Source organism: Tupaia chinensis, unplaced genomic scaffold (genome assembly GCF_000334495.1).
Source record: "Tupaia chinensis unplaced genomic scaffold, TupChi_1.0 Scaffold000028_1, whole genome shotgun sequence".
NCBI classification, from domain to species: Eukaryota; Metazoa; Chordata; class Mammalia; order Scandentia; family Tupaiidae; genus Tupaia; species Tupaia belangeri.
The window spans coordinates 5,394,583-5,406,363 of record NW_006159458.1 but is presented as its reverse complement, the minus strand read 5'-3'; the positions used below and the strand labels follow the sequence as shown (position 1 = coordinate 5,406,363).

General features: G+C 41.2%; 1 pseudogene; it reads right to left on the bottom strand.

Moving 5' to 3' along the window:
* LOC102485361 (heterogeneous nuclear ribonucleoprotein D-like pseudogene) overlaps positions 1-11,781 on the bottom strand; it is an 87,264-nt pseudogene that overhangs the window by 73,316 nt on the left and 2,167 nt on the right.

Below are 11,781 nucleotides of genomic sequence, written 5' to 3'. Positions count from 1 at the left end.
CCACACTCTCTTTCCACTTTGTCTCATATTCCCAAGAACTTTTAAAGTCCCTTCATATTCCTTTCTATAAAACACACTGAAAGTTTGTGCCTTTGATTTCTTAACTTACCGTCTTAATAACAAATTTTGATAGTCCTAAATAATTTCTAATTCTAACTCTGTCTCTGGTTGCATAAAAAAATTAATCTGCTTTTGGCTGATTGAGTGCATCAAGAATTCCCCAGAAGTAAGCTACCCTTCATAAGAATAAGAAAGAAAATAAAAATTGTATACCCTAGGAACCCAAAGAACAACTTCAGACAAGTCATTTTGCCTTTCTGAATCTTAAAGTCATCATTTCTATAGCAGAGATAATAATAATGATGCTATTATAACCTAAAAGAACTGTTACAATAATTTTTTATGAAAGCAATTATAAAGTATAAAATCTGACAGAGCTACATGTTATCTAGAAAATGCTTCTCTCAGGCTCCGTACTTCTCCACATCACCCTGTATTATAATTGACTTAGTATCCTGGAGAGTAAGGAGACAGAGGGTAAAATAAACTCGAGAACGACTATCCAGCTAACCGTTCCCAAGTGTATGACTGTATACATGAATTGTCACAAGTTTACCAAGATCACTTCTTAGCACTGCCCTTAAAATGGTGCTGTATTTTAACACATTTGGTACATTTTAACTATATTAACAGCCCCCACCCCACCCCCAGTTCAGCATTGCTAACTGAAGCAGAAAGAATTGACTCTTAAGATGCAGGGGCCATATCCGGAATTAACCAATGTGTTCTAGGCACACAACTCTGAGCCTTCTACAGAGAAGCAAGAAGCAAAACTAACATCAATCGGTGACTTCCCAGAGCCCTTACAGCTGCCAGGCACAGCGCTAAAGGCCTTCATACATTTCCCATTTAATTCTCTTTTTTATTTTTTTTTCTTTGAGAGGTTTTTGCTTTAGGGTGCCTACGCTCACCAGACAGTCTGAGAGAGACAGAGAGACAAAAAGTAAGAAATCACCCCTCCAGTGGGAATGGCCACGCCGCAATCCCTTCTCCTCCATTCTCCTCTCGGGATCTTGGACACACACGCACATGCACCCGGTGTGAGTTTAAGCCGCCGGGTCCGGGACTCGAACCACGGTTGACTACATGGGAGTTCAGCGACATAGCCATTATGCTAACTGCTCATTTCCCATTTAATTCTCATGACAACACTGTGAGGTGAGGAGTAGTTTCTTCATTTTAAAGAAAACACTGGGACCAGCAGATGGCATAATGGTCATGTCACTGGACTCCCACAGAGTGGACCATGGTTCAAGTCCTAGACCTGGTGGCTTAAAATTAACACATGGTGTGTGTGTATGCTTGCCCAAAATCCCGAGAGGAGAATGGAGAAGGAATTGTAGTGTGGCCATCCTTCCTGGGGGTGATTTCTGGCTTTCTGTCTCTCCAGCAAGCACACACACTCTACAGCAAAAAATGTCTCAAAAAAGAAAAAGAAAACACCACAACGGTGGTTTCTGTGGTTCATAAAACCTTTGGTAGTTGCCTGCATTTGTCAAAATAAAATATTCCTTTCTTTTTTTTTTTTTTTTTTTTGTATAGGGCACTTGCACTCACCAGAGAGAGACACAGGGAGAGAAGGTAAGAAAACACACCCCAGGAGGGCTTTTGCTCCATTCTCTTCTTGGGATTGGGGGGATGCACATGCACGTTTCTGGTGTGTTTTTCAAGCCGCTGGGTCTGGGACTCAAACTGCACTTGGCCACATAGGATCAGGCCACCTAGGCCACCTTAATCTCCATGTCACCTACTGGCCCCACAAATCTTATTTTCTAGTAAGAAAGAAATGGGGACTAGGACTCGTAATTGGTCCATCTTGGTTATACCTGTTAGAGGCTTTGCGCTTCTAAGACCATTTAATGGCAACAACACCTATTAGTTTATCAAATCTGAGGACTGAGATTTTACTTGGACTTTTGTCTCTTTCCACATCTAAGATCAGGAGAGAAAGAAGAGAAAACATAAAGCTGGTAATTTTCCTGTTTGTGATCAAGTTTTAAAAACATTTGGTCAGGAGATACTTCACAGTCCCAGTTCTAAAGGCAGGTGGGACGGCCTTCTAGATTTCCTCTGCTTGCCTCTCCTTCACACTGCCCTTTATCTGAATGGCAGTTCTCTCGACTATGTCAGCAGCACACACTCTCCTAGCATTGGTTGCAGAGCATTATCAGCTGCGACTGCACTCCCTAGTCACCTTTGTGAAATGTTTCCTAGTGTTAGAATGGAGGTTGTTTACCTCTCTGCAACACCACGCTTTACGGCTGGCGATGCATTTTTGTTTTTACATTGTATCTCAGTAAATGAAAAGACTTCTGAGCCGTGAGTGACAGCCGAGGTAAATCTTGAGTGACTTCACTTCACAGGGCAGCAGGTGAACCTCACGTCAGCAGCGTTGGAGCTAAATCCCACACCGGCTGATACAATGAAGTGCAGCTTCATTCTAGGCTGCCAAAGAGGATCCCACCAAGGCCATGGCATAGTCTTGTGTCCAGCAAACCACGGATAAAATGTTTGCCGATGAACAAATGGAGTAAAAGATGAAAACGTGATCATGGAAATTTAGAATGAAAGCTCAGATGAGGTTTATGTATTCCATAACTTAGCCAGAAGTTCCATTTGCCTAGACGTAACAGGTAACGTATTTATCGACTGCTGTATAACAAACAGCCACAACCTTAGCAGCCTACACCAACATCCACGTGTTTTCTCGCAGTTCTGTCAGAAGTCTGGTGGCCTTGGCTGGTTGCTCTGCTTAGAGTCCCACAAAGCTCTGGCAGCTGGCAGAGCTCTTCCCTGGAGGCTCCAAGGAAAAGTCTGCTGACAAGTACACACACTGCGGGAGGAGTCCAGTTCCTTGTCTCTGGAGGGCTGAGGTCTCCCTTCTCTTGCTGGCTGCCTCAGTTCCTGGAGACCACCACAGTCCTCATCATGGGAATCCTCCACCTTCCCACCAATCATAGCATGCAAAATCCTTCTCATGCTTTGAGCACTTCCTCTTTTGCCGCCAATAGGACAAAGCTCTCTTCTCCTAAGGGCTCATGTGATTAGATTAAGCCTAACTAGATAATCACATTCATAGGTTAGTTGAAGATTAAGGAATATGGAATCTTAGGAGAGCAATTAGAATTCTGCCTACCATACCTAGCAAGCAGGATTAATGAAAAATGATGTTGGGAACCAGCAGTTAGCGTAATGGCTATGTCGCTGGATTCCCACATAGTGGACCGCGGTTCGTGTCCCGGACCCGGTGGCTTAAAACTCACGCCAGGCACATGTGCATGCGTGCCCAAGATCCCGTGAGGAGAATGGAGGAGAAGGGATTGTGGTGTGACCATCCCCCCTGGGGGGTGATTTTTCACTTTCTGTCTCTATGTCTCTCTCTGTCTGTCTGGCGAGCGCACGCGCCCTACAGTGAAAATCTCTCCAAAAAAAAAAAAAAATGATGTTAGGTTTACCAGATTCTCAAAAAATAAAGATATTTTAGGGAACAGCAGTTAGTGTAATGGCTATGTCGCTGGACTCCCATGTAGTTGACTGCCGTTCAGGTCCTGGATCTGGTGACTTAAAACTCACGCCAGGCGTGTGTGTGTGTGCATGCCCAAGATCCCGAGAGGAGAACGGAGGAAAAGGGATTGCAGCGTGGCCATCCCCCCTAGGGGGTGATTTATTGCTTTCTGTCTGTCTGTCTGGTGAACACACTCGCTCTGTAGCAAAAACCTCTAAAAAAAAAAAAAAAAAGAAAGAAAATGGACATTTTGTAGTTAAGTAAATCTATCTTAAAAATTTTAAAAATAAAGATATTGTAGTATAGTCAGATACAGTAAGAAATAATAAAAGAATTATGTCCAAATGCCTGAACATAGATCCTTCTAAATTTAAAAGTTAGACTGAAATGTGAAATGGTGTACTATTTACACAGCAAAGAACTATCTTAAAGATGCCAATCTGAGTCTGTTTGTGCTGCTATAACAGAATACCAAAGACTGGATAATTTACAAAGAACAAAGATTTACTTCTTACAGATACAGAGGCTAAGAAGGCCAAGATCAAGGGACCCGCAGGTGGTAAGGACCCTCTTTCTACGGAAGGCAGAAGGGCAAGAATGCATGGGAGAGCATGAGAGGGCCAAATTGGCATTTATAACAAATCCACTCCTGTTATAATGACATTAACCCATCCACCAGGGCAGAGTCCAATACCTCTTAAAGGCTCCACCTCTCAACACTGTTGCATTGGGATTAAGTCTTCACACATGAATTTCAGAGGACTTATTCAAACCATAGCATAAACACACAGCCCTTGATCCTGGCTGGCTGCAGAGCTGAATGGGAGGGTTGTGGCAAGAAGACTATGTTAAGAGTGCCCTCCCCCAAAATAAACAAATAAACTTCAAGAAGTAATAACTAAGTAAAAATTGGGAATGTAGGAATAAGCATAATTTTATCATTTTTTTAAAAGCAATAGACATTACTAGGACCAGCAGTTAGCGTAATGGCTATGTCACTGGACTCCCATGTAGTCGACCACGGTTCGAGTCCCGGACCCGGGGGCTTAAACTCACACTGGGCGCGTGTGCGTGTGTGCCCAAGATCCTGAGAGGAGAATGGAGGAGAAGGGATTGCGGCGTGGCCATCCCCCCGGGGGGTAATTTCTCGCTTTCTGTCTCTCTGTCTCTCTCTGCCTTTCTGGCAAGCGCACGCGCCCTACAGCAAAAAACCTCTCCAAAAAAAAAGCAATAGACATTACTAAGTAATCTTGGTCGCAGACTAAAAATTGTTCTTAAAACCTCATTTAAAATGTTTTACTTCTTTTTTTTACTACTATGTTAGGTTAGTTATGTTCAACTTCAGATAAGAAAAATGAAGCGATATGGCAGGAAGGAATCATTTCCTGTAACATTTCCAGGATCATCACCATCAGCTTGGAGAATAGGACTGTGGATGCCCTCGCGGGTGGGGATGAGGGGGCCTTCATTTGTCCATGGTGTCATTCAGACCTCTGCTCTGGACTTGCCCCTGTAAAATCATTGTCAGGCCTTTTTGTCTCCTTCTGGATTCAAAATAAAGTTCTGTAGCCAAAATATTCAGTGACAGATGGCTCATTTCATTGCTGTAATGTCAGCCTTTGTGTCTCCAAGGGGATGACTCCAGGAATAGAAAGTAGAGCGTATACAGGAGTGGATGTACAATCGGGTCTAGGAAGGGCTCCACTAGTCCTAACAGGATAACGGACCTCCCTTCTGTTACACATCCATCTAACAGCTCATGTACTGAGGCATGAGTCTAGTCCCTCCTCTGACTCTGGCCAGCTTGGTGTTTTTGAACCTGCACCTCGATTTTCTGATAAGTAAAATGGGCATAATAGAATTTACCGAACTAATCCTGTTTGCTAGGATTCGTGTGTGGTCTAGGTAACACACCAAAAAGATCTAGCTAAGTGCTTGGCCCTACCTAAGTGCTCAATAAATGGTAACTATTATATTTTTCCCACTATTGGATTTATTTGGTTTTCTGTGAAAGAATGATGTATTACGGATCATAAAACAAGACATATAACATAGAAAGTCTATTTACGGAAATGTTGCTATGTTAACTTTTCTAATCCAGATGGGACTTACACTAAATGAGACTTAAGCCTGTCTCTTATTGTGTTATTAGAGAATCAGGGGATTTTCCCAGTAAAGCAGGACTTATGAGACAATTAGCTGTTCTTTTATAGCTGAGGTCTTGAAAGCTAAGAGAGACTGTGACTTGCCCCCAGGCATATCTAAGAAGTTCCCCTGATAAAATTCCCCACATTGCTTATTAGAATTGGCTCAACATTTCATTTTTTGTTTGCTTCTCTTTTTTGAGAAAATGTATGAATTTCCCCAACACATGCATTTACAAAGGTGTAATTTAGGAAGAGCCTGTTTTCCTCTAACTTGGCATATCCTCATCTTTCCCGAGAGGTCTGTCCTATATTTGTGCTGCTGTTTTCCAGCTTGTCTGTTTGTCTTGGCTTCACCACTTCACCATTTGGCACCTGGTTCAACACTCTTTTACCACCATTATCTAAACAGTACCGCCTATCTGACCATATTTCACAGTTGCCCACCGCTGTTCCATGCCATTATCTGGATCTGCTTTTCCATGACATTCATTGCCTACCCATCCACTCCTTAGAAAGGGTACTGGGGGTGACAATGCTTTGTATAGAGTGTTACAATCTTCACCTTCTTTGGGGTTTAGTTACTGTATCTCACTGTGTTCTTAACTTTTTAATTTTTTTTCTTTTTTTCTTATTTGGCCAAAGAATGCATGAGCTCATCAGAGAAAGAGAGAGAGAAAGAAGAAGAAAGAGAAGAGGGGCAAAGTGAGAAAGCACCCCCACCCCATGGGGCATGGTCACACTGCAAACCCTTGTCTTCCATTTCTCCCTCCCTTTGGGATTTTGGGCATGCAAGCACACGCACCCAGGGAGTTTTTCAAGCCACTGGGTCCAGGACTCAAACTGCATGGTCAGCCATGTGGGATCCAGTCACCTTAACACCATGCCATGGCTGATTCCCCTAATGTTCTTTCATCAAGATTCTTTCCAAACTGAAAGCCATAAAAAGTTAATCAGACTCATGTTCTCTGAAATATCCTCTTCACCCTCCTTTGTTATAATTAAGTTGAACTTAACATTACTTATATTTAATTACTGGGTACCAGAGTCTTTACATATGTTACTTTTAATTCTTATAGTAGCCCCATGTGTTCATAAGTGCTATTATTTCCATGCTAAAGGCACAGAACCAGAACTCAGAAATTTAAGTAATTTCTCTACGAGCCCACAGTAAGTGGCTGCCTTTCTTACTAAGCCAAGAGGCCCAAGAAAGTCCTCTGGAGGATATAATAGTAGTTTTCAAATGTCTGTATACATAAAAGTTACCCAGCATGCTTACTAAAAATAGACCCCGTAGAGGCTATTCCCCAAATTCCAGGCTCCATCCTTCAGGTTCTGATTCAGTGGGTGAGCCAAGCTCTTTCAACAAACTCTCCTGGAGACTCCGCTGCAGGCCCGTGGTGTCGCACACCCAGCTCAGGAGAGTTGTGAGTTGGCTCTGCATAACCAGCTGTGCACCAGCTCCAAACAAAGCACTACATTTTCTTTTTTCTTTTCTTTAAAGCCATAAATTAACCAAGTTCTGAGATCACTTTTACTGCAAAAGTGGGGTTTTCCAGAATTCAGGCTTTGTTAGGAGTCAGCATTTTAGCCTGGGGATTTACAGAACTGGTTTCTCTCTCCTTCACTAATTTCTTGCATGTCATTTGGTAAAATAACCTCAGCATATCTCGTTATTCTCTGTAAATGCAATACGAAAACTCATGGCTACTACATGACACAGAAGAAGGAAAAATGTGACCACAAGAAACACATACTGAGCTCCAAAAGAGACCATCATGTGACTCTTCAGAATCCAGTTACGTCCTTCTATGTGTGGGACATGTGAATTGTGTCATGGTAGCCATTTACTTTATTAAACACAAAGGATAGCACTTTGGGTCAGAATGTAGGAGACTGAGGTTCAATATCTGGCAGTGAACAGGTTTTGTCCTCTCAAAGATTATTTAAAGCCTATGCACCTCACTTCCTTCATATGTGAAGCAGGAATAATACTACACTATTATCAACCTCGTGGGGTTCTGTTACTTAGTTCTTACATAAATGAAGAAACGGTGACAAATGGCTCAGCAAAATATTTTCCTTCTCAATAACCTGGCCTCAAATTGATTCTTAGGGGCCTGCTATCACTGTGGAACACTACTAGGTTTTATAGAAAATTGGGACCAGCAGTTGGCACAATGGCTATGTCACTGGACTCCCATGTAGTGGACCACAGTTCGAGGCCCAGACACACTGGCTTAAACTCACACTGGGCGCATGTGCATGAGTGCCCAAGATCCCAAGAGGAGAATGGAGAAGGGATTGAAGCGTGGCCATCCCCCCCTGGAGGGTGATTTCTTGCTTTCTCTTTCTCTGCCTCTCTCTGTCTTTTTAGCAAATGCATGCGCCCTATAGCAAAAACCTCTAAAAAAAAATATGCTACTGTCTTTTCTCTTTGTAAAGACATGTTCATGGAGGTGAGATACTTTTCCTTGATACCTAAAGCAACTGATTGGGCAAGGGAGATTTTTGCAACATATTGTTAACAAGGTAATTTTTAAAAACAATTCTAAAACAAAACAAAATATACACATATAAGATATGTGTATATTTACATAATATATAATTTACTAAATATATCTATACATATATTACTAACAGATTGTTCTGGAGAGAGAATAAAGGAAAGAAGAGAAGCAACATAAGAGTTTAAAAATTATAGATATGTATGATAAAAAGAGCATATAAGAGCATCCCATTTAAATAAATGTGTATCTATATATGTGTGTCATATAGTACACACACACACACACACACACACACACACACACACACAGAGCATTGCATGAAAATGGTCAAAATGCTAACGGTGGCTATCTAAGATAGTAAAATTTAAGTGACACTAACTCTTTTTCTGAAACTTTAGACTTTTGTATTACTAACAAATGTTTTTTGTAGTAACTAATAATATCTTAGTGAGGAGTGGCTGTGCCAAATATATTTACATTTTCTCTAACAGGTATAAATTAAATGGGAAAAATTAAATTTTTAAACAGACACTTTTGAAAATTATAAAATACAATGGAAATAGAGTTACTAAAAATAGAAGGCCAAAGGTGCTTCAGTTAGTCTAATAAAATAAATTACACAATGAGCTCATTTTGCCAGAAAAAAATTCAGTTACTGAAATCTTTTCCCCCCTTTCTTTTTCTTCTGCAGGCATTTTCCAATGACGTAAACCCTGGAATTATTCAAAGCATCTAGTTTTTAAGCAACATTACAACATGGTTTTACTCATGCTTTTCTAACTCATTATTATTTTCCACAGTTCAACATGTCCAAATCTGAACTCATACTCTTCTCTTCCTCTTCAACCTCTTTCTGTTGCCCTTCCTGCTCTTCCTGTCTATCCTTTGCCTCTTCCTGTCTCCCTTTCTCCTCTTACTGTCTCTCTTTGCTTCCTGTATCCCTTTTAAGAGGAATGCCACCACCTTCCTCCAAGTCCCCCAAATTGGGTATCGGAAAGCTGCCCTGAATTCCTCCTCCAGTTCATAGACCATTTGCATGCAGTGAGTCAGTGTTTCTATAGATGCTATGAGGGGAATCTCAAAAAGGTTGTGGAAAAATTAAATTAGAATAAAAGTTTATTTTATTATTCATATTTTCAAAAATAATTAAAACCTATGTATAATTTTTACATAATACACCTTTTCCATGAACTTTTGGAAGAGCCCACCTAAGTCATAATGCCATATCTCTCCTTATTATGTCCGCTCTTCTCCACGGCTATTGTTCTCACTGGTCCTATCTAAATTGCACCAAAATCTTTAAACTAGTCCACTGTTTACATTTAGAAATTCTGATCAAGTAAATCATTAAGAGAAAGTCCAAACATTTTGACGTACTATGGGAACAGTTGTGAGTTTTCTGTCTAGCTTTACTTCCTTCAAAGAACTAACCTCCCCAAAAACAGGTTGACTTGGGGACTTAGTCACAGTACCCTCCTCTCCATGCTATTGCATGTCAGGCCATGAAAGAGCCCCATTCTCATAGGCTCAAGGATTGATTCAATGGGCATATGATAAAAAGAAGTACCAAGGATTCTGTCCCAAGCCTTCTCTGCTAAAGTTAGGGGGAAACCTCTATCTTTTTCTGCATGGGTTACGAATTAATTTAACAGACTCTGCTGTAAGACTTAATTTTTTAAATCTTTCTATGAGGCCAGCTCAAAAAATGAAGGCCACACTGAAATAGTGCAAAGAAACCAAGAAAGCATATTATTTTAGTTTTCCTATAAATAGGCAAAAGCTTTCATCTGGTTTAGAAACCAATTCTGATTCTAACACAGTGACCAGGATAGGTAATGCCTGTGATGACGTCTACCTCATCACCAACACAGTGGTTCCAAAAATGGAAAGCTAGAAATTTCAATTACTATTTTCAGCTAGGCTATAAATGTCCTAATGTTTCCATAGCCAATATTATAGGATTGCCATAGCAATTGTCTATTATTTATCTTAATTCTTTGAATAAGAATAAGCATAAAAATCCACATCCTAAGTGGGTAGCTCAACAAAATTTCACAAATGAACACTTAGTTACTATATAAATTTTATGCACGTAACTAAATTTTAAGATGTCCAGGGTAAGGACCTTTTTTTTTTTTTTTAAGAGAGATTTTTTGCTATAGGGCATGTGCACTCACCAGAGAAACAGCAACAGAAAGCAAGAAATCACCTCCCCCCCCCCCAGGGGGGAATGGCCACACTGCAATCCCTTTTCCTCCATTTTCCTCTCGGGATTTTGGGCATGCACACATACCTGGCATGAGTTTTAACGCACGAGTTTTTTACTCTGCTGGACCTAGGACTCCAACTGCAGTTGACCACGTGGGAGTCCAGCAACGTAACCATTACACCAACTGCTAGTCCCCAGGATAATGCTTTTACTTTTCATTATAGTTAGCTCAAACCTATGCCCAACAATAATGCCCAACATGGAAGTCACAACCAGACATAGGCATTTTGTACCAGAAAGTCATCAAGTAGAAAGACTACTCCAGCATGTTTAAACAATAATCATATTGATCTCTACCAATTATCAAGTGCTTATCAGTACTATTATTATTTCAGTTTTATAGATTAGAAAACTGTGGTGGAGAGAGATCAAAGAATTAACTGGACCAGCCAGTGGCAATGGTGGTTAAGGTAGATAGATCCCACACTGCCAACAGCGTGATTCAAGTCCCAGACTCGGCAACTTGAAAAACATCAAGTTCATGTGGTTGTATGCCCAAAGTCCTGAAAAGAGTGTGAAATGGAGAATGGATTGAAACGTGACCACTCCCTGTTTGGGGAGAGACTGTGCTTTCTTGCTTTCCCTTTCTCTTTCACACTATCTCTCTCCAGCGAGTGCCTGCACCCTCTGGCTAATTAAAAATAAAAATAAATTGACCAAGATAAAATAGGTAGTAAACTGCAGAATCAGATCCCAAGATAAAACTTAATTTCCAAAAAACTAATTTAAGCCTTCTAGTCCCTCCACTATAATAATTATATTTTTTTCTTTTTTTTTTTTTGAGAGGTTTTTGCCATAGGGTGCATGCGCTCGCCAGACAAACAGAGAGAGACAGAGAGATAGAAAGCGAGAAATCACCTCCCCGGGGGGTTGGCCATGCTGCAATCCCTTCTCCTCCATTCTCCTCTCTGGATCTTGGGCACGCATGCACACGTGCCCAGCATGAGTTTTAAGCTACCGGGGCCGGGACTTGAACTGCAGTCGACCACATGAGAGTCCAGCGACATAACCATTACACTAACTGCTGGTCCTGATAATTATATTTTTTTCTTTTTTTTTTTTTGAGAGGTTTTTGCCATAGGGTGCATGCGCTCGCCAGACAAACAGAGAGAGACAGAGAGATAGAAAGCGAGAAATCACCTCCCCGGGGGGTTGGCCATGCTGCAATCCCTTCTCCTCCATTCTCCTCTCTGGATCTTGGGCACGCATGCACACGTGCCCAGCATGAGTTTTAAGCTACCGGGGCCGGGACTTGAACTGCAGTCGACCACATGAGAGTCCAGCGACATAACC